This window comes from Malus domestica, chromosome 05 (genome assembly GCF_042453785.1).
Source record: "Malus domestica chromosome 05, GDT2T_hap1".
NCBI lineage: Eukaryota > Viridiplantae > Streptophyta > Magnoliopsida > Rosales > Rosaceae > Malus > Malus domestica.
The window spans coordinates 43737774-43753587 of NC_091665.1; the positions used below are offsets into that span (position 1 = coordinate 43737774).

Below are 15814 nucleotides of genomic sequence, written 5' to 3' on the forward strand. Positions count from 1 at the left end.
TATAGGGCACAGCTGATATAAGTTCTCTTTTTATACCTCTATCTCTATGCATTGATCTGTTTTCTGTCAATTTTATTCTTCTATATGCATTATGTTTATCCTGAACCAAAGGTTTCTAATCTTTTATTTATGAGTGTAAACTTTAAGACAATTCAATTTTTATGAAAAAGATAAATATATGACTATAAGAATCTACATTGATTATATTAACGTAGGAATACAACTATAACAATTCATTAAGTGCGATGACATAATCTGATAGTATATATTCTTTTAAAGATTTTTTGCGATTATTTTACATAATATATGTTGAGTAATTTTTTGGAGAGTAAACCTTTACATTTTAATATGCAGCAAATAATGCACTATAGGATTCCTCTTTCAATGGTGATTTGTCTCTTGGAAATATTCATTGCAAGGACAAATGAGAAGTATTCAGAAGCTGTTGTACCTTACATTAAGGCTCCTTTGTTGTGTTATATTTGGATTTTACTATATAATACTGTTTATGTATGGTTTTTGAAATGGTGCTCAGAATTATCACTATGGTTTTTTTGTATATGCAAAGTGAACAATTCATTCTTTGCCAAAGACAAAACATGAGACAAGGTTTTTGACTCCATATCGGAAGACGAGGTTAGTTTGTTTATGGTTACTTTTTTTATTTAGTTGAATGGAAAATTTGTCATATTGCGAGTCTAATTTAATCATTTCGTTACACAGATTGAAAATTTTTATTCTATTAATGTTGATGACGGAAATCAACCCGAGTTCAAATTAAAACAATTTGATAATTTTCGTTATGGTAAAAACTTATAACCTTTTTTTTTTTATCTTTTCTCTTTTTGAAATTAAGAAATTAGGGTACTTTTCTATATACCTTTCTATGTCTCTTATGTTATTTTTAAAATTTTGATAGCTGAGCAAAAGCACTGGCACACGCAACAAGGCTCCAAAGAATCCGAACATACCTAAGAAACCTGTAAGTACCTTCTTTGTTTTAAGAGAACTTTAACGAAAAACACCCGGTACTGTTCACTTTAACGAAAAATCATATTTTTAATTTTTTACACTAAAAAGTCAATCCTGTTACTATTCACTTTACCCTTTATTTTGTCCTTATCATTAAAACTCAAAGTTTTCAAACCCTTTTCATTAGTTTTCATTTGTTTTAATCGCTATACAAGCTTAGTCGCCATGTCTGGCTTCCCAAGTTACATACGAAATACTTGGACTAAAAAAGATGAACACAAGCTTACCACTAAAGAAATACAAATAAGGATTTCTCCAAATTTAATGGTCCAAATTTCTTATTAGATTAAGCACCATGACCCCTTGCCCCAAGTTCTAAACAGGAATGTAAATAGCATTAATCTTCTGTCATACAATCTTTTATACCTTTGAAACAAAAAATTTCACACTTTCTACCAAGATCATTATATATCTATGAATACATCTAATTTATAAATTCATACTATCACTGGCTTCACTCTGTTAATTGAATTTCATTCATAAGTTCAATGCTTTCACTTCTTTTTTTCATTCAATTAAGTATTACACCATATAGTTTAAATTGCAAAAGCAAATGGATGAACCGTAGTTAATATTTTATTTGTTTACATTGGTTTAGGTTTGAACTACTTGAAACTAAGAAATGAATCATGCAGAGTGATATAGAACATTTACATTACAACTTCAGCTATACAACTTTTGCTACCGCAATTGATTGACAGGTATATAACTTTCTGTTTACACCCTACCAAACAATATTTTCTCCATTTTTCAACCATCTTTTATCTAATATACATTTATCTATCATTCATTATTAAAGATTAAAACGAAAGCAACAACATGTCACCCTAACCTTTAAATCGATAGATGCACAACTGTTTGATGAGGTGCTGTAAAATTGCTGAAAAAGGTAACAATACAAAATCCTTATTTTCTTTATAGTATAATTCTATTGTCATATAAATTTATTTCATGTGTTTCAACATTTTTCTTTCCTTGCCTAGGCTGCTTCCTCAACAATCAACGGTACTACAAGAAACCTTTTAGCATTGCAATAAACAACTTTTCTCATATTTTGTCATTCTAGATAAAAAAATACAACTTCTACAACTTTTGGTGTGTCTACTGCATAGATAAATCTTTAATATGTAAAATCCTTCCTTTCTTTTCCAATGTAAATAGTATTAATCTTTTATCTCAGTCTTTACATCTTTCAAACATAATTTTTCTTACAATTTTTAATCCCGCAGCAACGCGCGGGCATAACTTTCTAGTTAATATCTAAAGTACGTATTGTGATATGGGCCCCCAGCATAAACAAAGGAAAATTGTTTGCACAAGGACGAGGTCTCCTCTTTTCACATTTATGTTTTTTTTCTAGGAACTGTTATTCCAAAAAAGAAATGAAATCAACTCAGGATCTTTCCTTCCAGACGGACTAAAGAATCCAAACTATTTAATTTATGAAAATTTTATTTGAACCCATGTAACTTTTTCTACACCAAACTTACTCTTTAAATCCTTATTATTTTTAATTAAAAAATTAATATCTCTTTAAACCTAAAATTATTACCTAAATTACCCTCCCAAACCCAATTAAAAATATAAATTTATCTTTACACACATTTAGAACATAAAATCCAAAATTAAATAATTTGGTGAAGTTTTCTACTAGTACAAAAACATGTTTGCGCGACGCAGAAAATTTAGTCGCGCAAAGTATGTTTGCGCGACGCTAAACACAAAACATCGCGCAAAGTGGCTTTGCGCGATGATACTTTGAGCGACGTAGGTGTACGTCACGCAAAGCTGTTTTGCGCAACGAAGGAATATGTACGTCGTGCAAAACAGCTTTGCGCGACGTACACCTACGTCGCTCAAAGTATCGTCGCGCAAAGCCACTTTGCATGACGTTGGCTACGTCGCGCAAGATTTTGGCGCCAAACTAAGAATGTTTTACCGCTTTTTTTCCTAAGTTTGCGCGACGCATGAGCACTTACGTCGCGCAAAACAGCTTTGCGCGACATAGGTGGTGTCGCACAAAGTCGACGACTTTTTTCTCTAATATAACCACACACAGGGGCCTTTTTCTTCACACTCAACATCTCTGTTTCACTCTCTTTCAGACTCTCTATCTCTCTCAACCCTCACCATCTTCACCTTCAAGTATTGTATTTATTTGATTAGTTAATTAACTATTTATTGATTACATTCATGTTTGGATTTTTTTATTTTTGTGTATTTATGTTTTTCTTTAATTATCTTTGTCAATGCTTATTTTTAACAAGTTGAGTTTTGGTTTTGAACAATTGAATGAGTAGAATGAATGACTGTGAGTATGAAGGATTTTGATAGGTTTAGGGAAACAAAAGCTAAGAAACTGCAAATTGCTCAGTTAACTTGATCTAATTTAGGGATAGATTGATGTGTGCTAAAAAATGGATAGATTTCATTTCTCACCAAATTGGGAGGAGGAAATTAGAATGTTAGAGATTTAGAGAAAAAGCCAGTTTATAGCTTTGTCAAACCATTGTTCTATTACGTGGTTAGTAATCATTTTAGGTGTATTCTCTACCCTTTACGATTTAGAATACGTGGTCTCATCATATAGGTCCTTAAACAATAACTTTAACGTAGGAGTGGAAGGGGTAAACAAGAAGTTAAAACTGTGGAACATAGAAATTTTGGGTGATGTCAATATGGAATCGTCCCATTTTTTTGGTTGAAGGATTAATAGTTTGTATCTATTATATTTAGTTTCATTAATTATTGTGATTTAATTTATTTGTATGCACATATTTTTGTACATCAAGTACAAAATTGTTTTGTGTTTTATGAAGTTAATACTACTTAACTTCGTACACTTTTTTCAAGAAAAGCTTAGTTTTACGTTTGAGAATTTGTTGGATTTCGTGTATGGATGCGAAAGCATGACTGCGGTCCAATTAATTCTTGAATTGTCCCATTTTTTGGACAGTTTGGGAATGCATAGTTATGTGTTGTAGTTTACGGTTCACGGATTAGGTTTCGATAGTAGAAATTTTGGTAACATTTCCTGATGTTCTTCAAGTACACGGTGGATATTATGTATCTACGACGTGCACTTGAAGAACTATAAGGAGATGCTGCTGAAATTAGCCCACGTCGAAATTTAATCCATTGGAATCGTAAATTACGGCACATAACTGTGCATTCTTGAATGGGATAGGGCCCTTACCATAGGAATAAGGTGACAAGACAATAGTTGAAGTTGTTGTAATTTTTGTACTTTTATTGGGATTGTAGACAAAATGGACAAGAGATGCTCAGCTTATAAAATTAAAGGTATTTATTGATGTCTCTTTAACCCATTTGATCATTTTTTGAGTTATGTACCTGTCTTTTTGTAAAAAAAATTCCCACCTCGGTACAGAGTAAATTTGGAGAAGCACAAGACAAAGAGCAAAGAGCAAAGCAGCTCCATATATAAATCCAAATTTGATAGAAGATGGAGAGAGAGTTATCACCAAAGAAAAACCAAAGGATCCAATTCCAGAAATCGAGTGGTGGTAAGTAGATTGCCCTTTCATTTGTTGTGGTTTGCTCAATGATTCTTATTCTTGCCTTCTCATTGTTCCGATATTTATGTAATTTTACTTTACCGCCCCTTTTTTTCTCTTAATGTTTTGTATCCGTTGAATAGGTATAATTGACCAAGAAGGTCACTGAACAAGTAAGACTGCTAGCAAAAAATGAAAATGAGGAACTTACAAAGACAAGCCCAGATGAATAGTAGTGCACCATGTGTTACCCCTGCAGGCTAGGTTGAAGGAGATTATTACTTCTGTTGATGCACAAAATCAGCGATGACTTTGGTACAACAGAAAGTGTCAGGTTTGTGACCTTCGCTTGGTTGCTTCGATCACTAGTGAAGATAAGTATGTAAATGAATAGGGACAGAGAAGCAAACACAAGATGTACGTGGTTCACCCAGATCGGCTACGTCCACGGAGTAGAGGAGTTCTCATTAATTGTGAAGGGTTTATACAAATACATAGGTTCAAGCTCTCATTTTGTGAGTTATAGTGAATAGTTTAGTACAAAATGACATTAGAGATTATTGTGGGAGAATGATCCCTATTTATAGAAGAGAGTTTCTAGTTTTGTTCTAACATTGACACGTGTTGCGCTATGATTGGCTTCTGATGTTGACACATGTCGCGCTGTGATTGGCTTCTGATGTCGACACGTGTCACATTGTGATTGGCCTCCTGGTTGAAGGGAAGCTCTTCTGGGTCCTTGACGGTATAACGTTGACCGGTGCTCAGTAGTTTCGGGATTGGTCAAGTATGGTACAAACAACTTCTGTTTTAAAGACGGGTAATAACTGTGTAATGCTAAAGAATACAATTCCTATCTTTCGAGCAAATAAAATAGCAATGCACCATGTGTTATCTAATGATACATCAACTCTTAAGTTGTTGAGTTGTTAACATGATTAGATTTTGTGGTATCCACTTATGTAAATTTTTTAAATTGACGATCGAATTTTTTTGTTGTATTCATATAGGGTCAATGAGTATAGCTTTAAAAAATCATTAAAATCGGAGTTAAAATAACCGTGAAATCGTGATTTTTCGTTTATAACCATCGAAAAATTTTGTCCCGTTACTTGAGTTCTGACTGTTTGTTTTTTGCGATTTTTGGCAAATATGATCTCAAAATATATACAAACAAGTTTGACGGTTTAATCGTTGAAACTAATTACGTACAATGCGTTTCCCATCAAGTTCAATAATATATATATTTAGTAAGTATATTTTAATTTGGGAAGTGTTATTGACACTTCAAATATAGAAAGTTTGGAGTGTAGAATGTGATTTTTAGAGTGCTAATAACAATTCCCTTTAATTTATTTATTTTGTACTCATAAGCAAAATGGCAAAGGAAAAAAAAAAAACTTTGCGCGACGTAGGTGTACCTACGTCACGCAAAGTTGTTTTGCGCGACGCTGGTGTACCTACGTCGCGCAAAGTTGTTTTTTTTTTTTTTCCTTTTGCTTTTCTTTTGGGGTTCTTGCATTGCCTTTTTCTTTTGTGATATCTACTTGTGTAAATGTTTTAAATTGATGATCAAATTAGTTCATTGTATTCATATAGGGTTAAAGAATGTAGCTCTAAAAAATCATCAAAATCAGAGTTAAAACTACCGTTAAATCGTGTTTTTTCGTTTATAACCGTTGAAATTTTTTGTCCCGTTACTTGATCTTTGAATGCTTTTTTCTGCGATTTTTGGCGTACAAGATCTCGAAGCATATACAAATACGTTTGACGGTTGGATCGTTGAAACTAGTTTCGTACAATGCGTTTCCCATCAAAACGATACATTTACTAACACTTAAGAGTTTATTTATACTTTCATCAAGTATAACATAAGATTTTGTGGTATCCACTAGTGTAAATATTTTAAATTGAAGATCGAATTAGTTCATTGTATTCATATAGGGTCAAGGAGTGTAGCTCTAAAAAATCATCAAAATCGGAGTTAAAACTACCGTTAAATCGTGCTTTATCGTTTATAACCGTAGAAAAGTTTTGTCCCGTTACTTGATCTTTGAATGTTTGTTTTTTGCAATTTTTGACATACGCGATCTCGAAGCATATACAAATACATTTGATGGTTGGATCGTTGAAACTAGTTTCGTACAATGCGTTTCCCATCAAAACGATACATTTACTAACACTTAGTGTTTATTTATACTTTCATCAAGTCTATCATAAGATTTTGTGGTATCCACTATTGTAAATATTTTAAATTGAAGATTTAATTAGTTCATTGTATTCATATAGGGTCAAGGAGTGGAGCTCTAAAAAATCAACAAAATTGGAGTTAAAACTATCGTTAAATCGCGTTTTTTCGTTTATAACCGTCGAAAATTTTTGTCCCGTTACTTGATCTCTGAATGTTTGTTTTTTGCAATTTTTGGCGTACGCGATCTCGAAGCATATACAAACAAGTTTGACGGTTGGATCGTTGAAATTAGTTTCGTACAATGCGTTTCCCATCAAGTTCAATGATATATATATTTACTAAGTAGATTTTAATTTATTTATTTTATACTTATAACACTTAAGAAATTGAATGATATATATGTAAAAAAATTTATTGTGGGGTTTTATTAGAAAAATATATTATTGTGGGATTTATGTAAAAAAATTTAAATTTGAAAAGAGTAAAGTCACATTTTCAATAATTTTTCTAATAATTTTTTAAAAAATAAAAAACCATGCGCGACTTCAAATTCTAAACCTACGTCGCGCAAGTTGTGAAAATTTGGGCGGAACAATAGTGAAAAATGGGCGCTTTGTTTTCAATTTTCCAAGTTTAATTGGACCTCTTTCCCGTAGACCTCTTTTCCCTCTCGCTCATCTCTCCCTCTTTCTTTCCCGTAGCCCCCTCTTTCCTCTCGCTCATCTCTCCCTCTTTCTTTCCCGTAGCCCCCTCTTTCCTCTCGCTCATCTCTCCCTCTTTCTTTCCCGTAGACCTCTCTCTCCTCTTCGCAAGCTTTCCTCTTCGGCCACGCCACCACGGACAGCCACCCGAATCTCGAAGCCGACTCGAATCGAGTCCCAAAATCAAGGTAAGGGTTTTTGATTTTCGAAGGGTTTTGTTATTTAGGGTTCAAATTGCATGTTATTTAGGGTTTCTGATAAAATTGGATGTTGGTTCTGGTTTGCAGAGGGGTTGATGGGTTGCAGGTAGAGAGAGGGATCACACTCTCAGTCGCTACCAGAACCTTTTCGTTTCTACTCCTGCTGCAATTCAATTTCACCTCATCGTTTTTTCTCCGTTCTGAGAGAACGGTTCGCGCGACCATACTGGAAGCATCACAGCGCCTCAGCTCAAGGTCCTTCTTCTTCGTCTTCATTCTTTTGGCCCTAAACTTCTCAAAATCCCCAATTTTTGTTTTGTTATATGTAAACAGGGCTTCTGTAAAAGTTTCAAATTGAGTGCTTAGTTGAAATGGGGTATTTGGATATGAATTTTTTTTTGCTTTATTCTTCTTCTCTTCCCATATACTTCCCAAAATCCTAATTTTTGCTTTTTTATATGTAATTTTTTTTTTACGGGATTTCTCATAATTTCAAATTTCAATGTAATTTTTGTGTGAAAAATTTATTGCTTTTTTATGATGTCGTCTTGGTTGATTGACATTTGCTTATTTGAAATGGGTATGTTGGATGTCAAAATTTTATTGCTTTTTTCTTCTTCTTCCTCAAATCCCCAAGTGCTTATTTTGTGTGTTCTTTCGATTTCTGAGTTTAATTAATTGGTGCATTTTTCTGAGTTTAATATCATCAATATAGTGCTTCTTAATATATATCGTCAAATATGTAATATTGAAATATGATGCTATGAAATGCTTAAGATATTGACAGTATAGTACATTAATGCAATCTCTTTATCACACCCTGCAATTCATGAAGTGTAAGCTTGAGATACGTATCCTTACAGTTTTTACAAGAAAGTTAACTTTATCCTTTCTAGGAACATTCCTACCCTGGTGACATTTTCGCTGTATTTCTGATGGATTCCAGATTTCTAGTGGATTTAGCTTAGGGTTTTCGTTGGATTGTGGTCTTAGGCCCCGTTTGGGATTGACGTGATTTTAAAAAAAGCCACTGTGAAAAAAAGCTGAGATTCATTTTTGTGTTTGGTAAACTGAAAAAAAAGGGCTTATTTTGGAAGCTGCTGTGAGAATAAGCTGAAAATCAAAGGAAAAGCTGAAGCTGCTATTTGCTGCTTTGAAAAAAAGTCAGTTTTTTCAAAGCACACGGAGCTACAGTGCTCCTTTAATGAAAATACACACTATTATCCTGCTTTTTTTTTCAAAAGCACTTTCACAAAAAAGTTTACCAAACACTCTACTGGCTTTATTTCACAGCTGCTTATTCTCACAGCACAGCCGCTTATTCTCACAGCAGCTTTTTTTCAAAGCACAGCAATACCAAACCAGCCTGTGGTGAAGAAAAATCAGAGGACAGGGAGGGGAAACTTATGCTTCAAGACGAAACTAAAGTTTTAACCTATTCCAGCTTCATTTTGATCTAGGTAGAGATATATGAATAGATTAGTAATCTCGATGCTTTTAGATTTAGTAAGGAACTGTTTGTTAATAAATTATCTTGAATCAATTATTTTTGAAACATTTTTTATTCTGGTTATTACGTACATCTTCAAATTCCAGTTCAAGATACTTTAGGGTTAAAGATAGACTCATTTGAAGACTCAAATTTCTAGTTGAGTTGTTACCGGAGGACATATTCAAATTTCCTGGTGATGAGACCGCTAAGCAGCTTCATGTAAGTATATGTAATTGTTATTATTCTTATATGTATGAGTTGTTCAACTATTATTTATATTCTGTTATTAAACATTAAATGTTTTTTTCTTTATTATTACAGGTTGCTATGGTGGAACAACGCACTGCTGTTCTCCAAGAAGCAACATCGCAGCTTCCCCCGGAGACCCCGATCGAGGATGTCACGGTACCCGAGGATGCATGTTTTCAAATCCTGACTAATGTCATGGATTAGAACTTCGGTCGTCGTCATGGCAAGGTTGTTTGGTGTATGGGGAAAGCGCGAGTTTGTGAGACGGGTGCCTCTTCTTCCAGATCGAACATAGTAGAGGTCAGTGCATTGAAGGAGGAAGTGATAACCTTAAAGGGTCAGCTTGGGGTCCAGGGCAAGAAGATGAAGGCTCGGGACGAGCAAATGAAGGCCCAGGAAGAGCAGATTAGGGCCCAGGGTGAGAAGATGAATGCCTATGTTGGGCACGTGAGAGACCTTGTACGAGCCATACAGATGTTCGGCCTCCAAATCTCGCTAACAGAACCTGATCTTGATACACCTTCGACCTTCGAGCCATTTCACCTTGCCGATACCTAGTAGCTTAATGAATCAAACCTAGAAGACTATTTGTAGTTTTTTTTTTTTTGTTCGAACATCTTGTATGTATATTTTCATATATTTTATAATTAAATACTTTTCCTTAGTTAATTAATAATTTATAATTTAATTACAATATTTATTAAAAAATTTAAAAATAATATTTTTGATCAAAACATAAAAAAGGGGTTTGCGCGACGAAGATTCTACCTACGTCGCTTAAAGGCACCTACGCCACTTTGCGCGACGCATGTCTTTACATTGCGGAAAAAGGATTAGGTGGCTTTGCGCGACGCAGCCTACGTCGCGCAAGGTGGCTTCGCGCGATGAAGAAGAAACATGCGTTGCGCAAAGCCTCTTTGCGCGACGTAGGCTGCGTCACGCAAAGCCACCTTGCGCGACATAGACTGCATCGCGCAAAGCCTCTTTGCGCGACATAGACTGTGTCGCATGTTTCTTCTTCGTCCCGCAAACCCTTCTGTCACTGCCTTGCCGCGACGGTTATCGCGCGACGAAGGTGTGTTGAGCTAAGTTTTGCGCGACCTTTTTTGACTTTGTGCGACGAATGACCTACGTCGCGCAAAGTGTTTTTTTACTAGTCTACTTGTTTATGAATCTTCCACATACCTAACACTTTTCAATTTCTTGTTTTCTTGATGTACCAGTGATTTTATTTGCATGTACGAATAATAGATTTTCTTGAGCAGAAGAAGTGATTTTATTTGCATGTACGAATAATAGATTTTCTTGAGCAGAAGAAGATGCTTCACTGCATCTTATTTGATTTTTTCGTTAAGTTTCAAATTTCCAACTGGAGCTTTTTTACAACACTATGGCATCTCTTATGTGTGCATCTTATTTGATCTTTTTTGTATAATCTTCCTAGTGAAACAAAGGCCCCTCAATTTTCATGGGCTATCAACTTATTCATGAAAGCATGGTAACTAATGCTTGCTTAATATGGGAGGACAAATTAGTACGGCAACAAATTGTAATGCCAAAGAAACGGTTTTTTCTTTCTAATATGCCAAACAAATTATTAATACTTCTACTTTTCATAGAAAGGGTTTAGTCCAAGAAATTTGGTGTTTGCAACAAATTATTAAAACTTTCACTGCGGTTGTTGCAGACAGGATTTTGTATCAAGTAAATTTGGTGTCTGCAACATCTTTTGTAACATATGCACTATTTCCCATAGAAAGTTTAACAAACTATGTGCAACCTGGATTGACGAAAAAATAAAATAAAACCCAAATACTCATCTTCTAAACTAAAAAATTGAAATTAAACGATTTTTTTTCTTCACAAAATGATTTAGTATTCAAAATTTCAAAATCACCATCTATCGATAAAAATAAATAAATAAAAAAAATAAAAAAACTTGTTTTTCTCTCTATAAGAGCTATTAGGGTTTTAGCCGGATTGAACGTAGAATAAATAAGGAGTGATGGTGGGGTTAATTATAGGGTATAGGTTTATTAATAAATTTAAGTTTTATTATTAATTTTATATTATATTTGATGGTAATTATACATTATGATAAAAAAGACAATTAACATTTAAAATTTAAGTTGGGTGTAAAAAGAGATTACGTGGGTTCAAATAAAATTTCCCTTTAATTTATATTTTGCAATCTTCATTAGTCCATTTTACTAGTTCAGCACACACACAAACCCACATCCTAATATATATATATATATCTATCTATCTATCTATGATCTCATCACTAAAAAAAATAGGAAATTATTATTAGTACTTAAAAAATCTTATTTGGTACTCCAAATTTTCTATAATTAGAAAGAAAAATACACTTGTAAAGGAGTATAAAATAAGATTTTTGGAGTGCTAATAAAATTTCCCAAAAAATAATGCTATTTTGACTCAATTTATTAACGACCTTACGAATCATCTCTCTAAATAGGGAGAAAAATTTGTGTGGAGCTTGGCTTGCCACTGGACTTCGCTGAGTGACACTACAGTCCACTCAAAACTCGTCACGTGGAAAATCTTAAATATAATCTTTTATCTTTCTTTTATATTTAAAATTTTTAAAATTATTTTAAAATTATTTTTTTTAACTAATGAATATATTGAAAAATTAAAAGAATTTCAGGATTCAGTCTCTGTTATGCACATCCTCTTACCTCGTGTGAAGGCAATCTCTTTTAGGACCATCTGATCAGTTTTTTTATGTTGTATTTTATTTCAAGCCACTAGTTTCTTTATGCCTTTATAGATTCTTCTCCTCACGCTTTACTTGTTGCTTGCATGCCGTACTTTGTGTAGCCTCAAACCCTCAGTACGTGTCTAGTTATTTTGCAAGCGCATGAATTCACGTCACGAGGATGTGTGTGATGCTATGATCACTTAAGTTTTCTCACTTGTGTCATGCTATGATCAATAGGTTTAACATTTTGTGCAACAATTAAGAGCATCTTCAATAGAGACTCTAAGTGGAGTCTTATAATCGTATGGTTCTTAATGTAGGGATAAAATGATCGTATGGTTCTTAATGTAGGGACAAAATACTTCCAATGAGTCTTATAATCGTATGGTTCTTAATGTAGGGACAAAATGCTTCAAATGAGTCGGAATAGAAATCCTAGGTATCCCAATATATAGGGCTGGTTTGATATTGCTGTACTTTGAAAAAAAATTGATTCTGCTATGCTGTGAGAATAAGCTTATTTTTGCTTCTTCACGTTTTTAGTTTTTTTTTACCCAAAACTGTAAAAATAAGCTGTTTTTAAATGTTTACCAAACATTTTTTTTAGCTCAGCTTTTTTTTATACCCACTTTTTATAAAAACACCTGAGTACCAAACCAGTACATAGTCTCGCTGAATACTTCAAAAAAAAAAATCTCAAAAATCCTAGGTATCCCAATATATAGAGTCCCGCTGAATACTTCCAAAAAAAACATCTCAAATATGAAGACTCCATTTATAGTTCCCAGTGTATAGGGCCTCCACTTATAGTTCCTAAACTAGTAAATTTTAGCCGCACGTTGTTGCGGGAGCAAAAATATAACTATAGACTATTTTTAAAATATAAATAACCAAAGACTAAGATAAGCATGTAGAAAATGGAGCAAATATTTTTACAAAATTGTCTAAGTTTATATAACTTACAGAAAAGACATTGTCAAATGCCTTGTCATTGATATACAAAAATGGCTAGTCTAGTATTCCTCATTAACAGTCATCCCAGTGCTTCATTTGTATAATTACTTGAACATGGAATATCCCATAAGAGCACATTTTCCTTTAAGCGTTCACTGCAAATAAAACAATCTGGATCATCCGGAGGAAAAAAAAAAAGTTACAACTGAAACAAAATGTTAATGCAGTTGTAATTAATTAGCAGTAATACTTTTACATGAATGAATCGGACAGACGATGGCAAACTACGATATCAATAAATGAAAAAAATTTCAACAACCATCATTCATTTATATGTAGGAATAATAAAATCCATTTGCATTAGCTCTGGATCAAGTTCAACTCAAGGCTACAAAAATTTTAAACCCAAGATTCAGATAGCATTATTCAACCCCAAAAACCAAATAGTACATTTAACCGACTTAACACGATTGAAGGCATAAATCAAATCTAGGAAATTATACTCAACCTGCAATGTAGAAACGAACATTGTAGCTTATATACATTCTCAATGTCCTCAGCAAGTCCTCTCTCCAATGGCTCTGCAATCTACAAAAGGTTTTTAGAATATTATAAATTAAAAACTGAATCACATAAAATTTCTGAAATTAGGTTGCTTCTTACCATAGTTATTTTATTCTTCTTATTGGATATTTCAGCAAAGCATTTGATTGACAAAGGCTACACTGTTTCACAAAATGAAACAACATGATCAACCTACAAACAAAAGCATATCCATCAAGAAAAGAAGAAAATAAATTTTACTTTAAAAAGAAAAAACGTGAAGATCACGAAGATCGTTGGAGACCGATTCCAAAAACAAATACAAACCCAGTAAAATTCAGCTCAAATTCGTGCAATATAATATAAGCCAAACAACCCCAATTTTCTCAGGAAACCAAGAAAACCCAAGAAAAAAAAAATGAAAATGTGAATTCCAAGATCTAATAAAAAGCACAGTGCAAAGATAAATTATATACCTGGCCCAGAAAGGGTTTGCAAACTCCCACAACAAAACCCTAAAGTTGGAAGATAAACGTTTCCTGCAACCAAAAACAAAATCAGACAAAAGATCCACACGCAAAATAGGAAAAAAATAAATAAAGGAAACACTTAGCAGGAATCGAATTTTACAACAATCAATTAAAAAAATTTCTTACCAACCAAGCACAGAATAACGGCACACAGCAACCAACGCACCCAAACCGTTGCTATTCCTCCGCGGAAAACAGCGGAAAAAAACAGACCAACCACCCTTCTAAACGATCGGATCGTGATGAAAATAGCGAGTCACACACAGAGAAACGCAAAGAGAGACGGAAAAACAGAGAGAAGAAAAGAAAAGGAAATGAAAAAGTGGAAGATGTTGGAAGTGGAAGTAAAGGTGTAATGCTCTTCCAGTATCTTTCCTACAAAACGCAACGTGGCCAAAGCTCAACCAAACACCAAAAAGCACCTTTCAAACGGGAGCAACAACTGCAAACAAAAATGAAAGAGGGGTAAAACCGGATGGGCACTGTTAATGAACAGTACCCATCCACTGAGCTTTAGTATATATAGAATAGAATATCATTTTTTATCCTTTTTGTGCCACAATCATGTGGTCGGGTTGAACATCTGATATTTTTTAATCAGTTTTTCGTCCTACGACCGATTTTTTTTATCATTTGTTTATCTTTTTCTGTACCACATATCATGTGTGTGGGTTTAAAAAGCCAAGGACAGGTTAAAAGAAAAAAAAAACTAATGAAAAGACCTTAAAAACTTTGAGTTTTAATGATAAGGACAAAATAAAGATAAAGTGAATATTATCAAGTTTGACTTTTTAATGTAAAAATGTGATTTTTTTTGTTAAAATGAACAGTATTGTGAGTTTTTTGTTAAAACTTTCAAAAAAAAAAGAAAGGCTTCACGGTCACGGATGGTGGACACGTGGTGTAGAAGAGCACCAAACCGGTCTCACCATTTTTAATCATTTTCTTTCCCTGCATCTAATTTTTTTTATAAATTTTTATAGTTTGTCGTGCCACACAACATGTGGCCGGATTTAATTCACATTTTTTAATATATTTTTAGCTTGCCATCAATTGCTTTAAACACGATGACAGAAGAATGGCCTAGAAGGGCAAACACGTCTTTTCGATGTAGCAAAGTTGGAAAATTGGCCAACAACAAAGGAATTTGAGGGTGTTTTCGGCTGTTCATTGCTGGTGAACAATGATTTTTCACCGGGTTTTAGTATATAGATAATATCCCAATATATAGGAACCACTTATGGTTCCTAAATATAGACGCAACGAGTGAGGACACTGTTGATTTTGAGTGGAAAACAAACCCACCCTTGTCTGAATGCTGCAGCTTCTTTTTGTTGAGAGCAGTTCCACCCCAGCCCTTTAGGCTGGCACCCAGGCCAAAAAATGGACCGGCACCCCTCTTTTCTCCTCCGGCCCAAGCCATGCCATAGACCGGCCCAAAATGTGCTGAGCAATCAGCTGGCCTCTGTAACGTCACGCTGGCGTCAGCATGACGTCGCAAGCCAGCTTCTACCGTGTCTCACTTCGTTCTCTAGTTTCTGGTTTCCCGGCGCCACCAGAAGACCCCCTTCGTCGTCTTCTCTGTTGGACTCCGCAACCACAATCCCAACAGCAACCACCCCTGTAATCAGGGCTCATCAAGCTCTCGATGTAAACCGACACGCCGTGAAGAACGGAGT

General features: G+C 34.2%; 3 long non-coding RNA genes across 4 annotated transcripts; 2 read left to right on the plus strand and 1 right to left on the minus strand.

The window, feature by feature from the left end:
- The first annotated feature begins 371 nt into the window (after nt 1-371).
- Nucleotides 372-5454, plus strand: LOC139196574 (uncharacterized). 2 transcript variants are annotated; one of them, XR_011581636.1, is made up of 7 exons: nt 372-636; nt 724-805; nt 920-982; nt 1631-1733; nt 1832-4335; nt 4424-4559; nt 4694-5454. It is a non-coding gene; the product is annotated as an uncharacterized lncRNA (long non-coding RNA). The 2 variants fall into 2 exon arrangements; XR_011581637.1 differs by lacking the exon at nt 724-805 and having other exon boundaries at nt 373-636.
- Nucleotides 5455-7437: 1983 nt separating this feature from the next.
- LOC103419676 (uncharacterized) lies at nt 7438-10047 on the plus strand. Its single transcript, XR_003773732.2, has 4 exons — nt 7438-7630; nt 7730-7897; nt 9239-9353; nt 9456-10047. It is a non-coding gene; the product is annotated as an uncharacterized lncRNA (long non-coding RNA).
- Nucleotides 10048-12995: 2948 nt separating this feature from the next.
- Nucleotides 12996-14550, minus strand: LOC103419675 (uncharacterized). Its single transcript, XR_526954.4, has 5 exons — nt 14262-14550; nt 14082-14144; nt 13726-13818; nt 13571-13650; nt 12996-13217 (listed from the first exon to the last, which is right to left on the minus strand). It is a non-coding gene; the product is annotated as an uncharacterized lncRNA (long non-coding RNA).
- Nucleotides 14551-15814: the final 1264 nt, after the last annotated feature.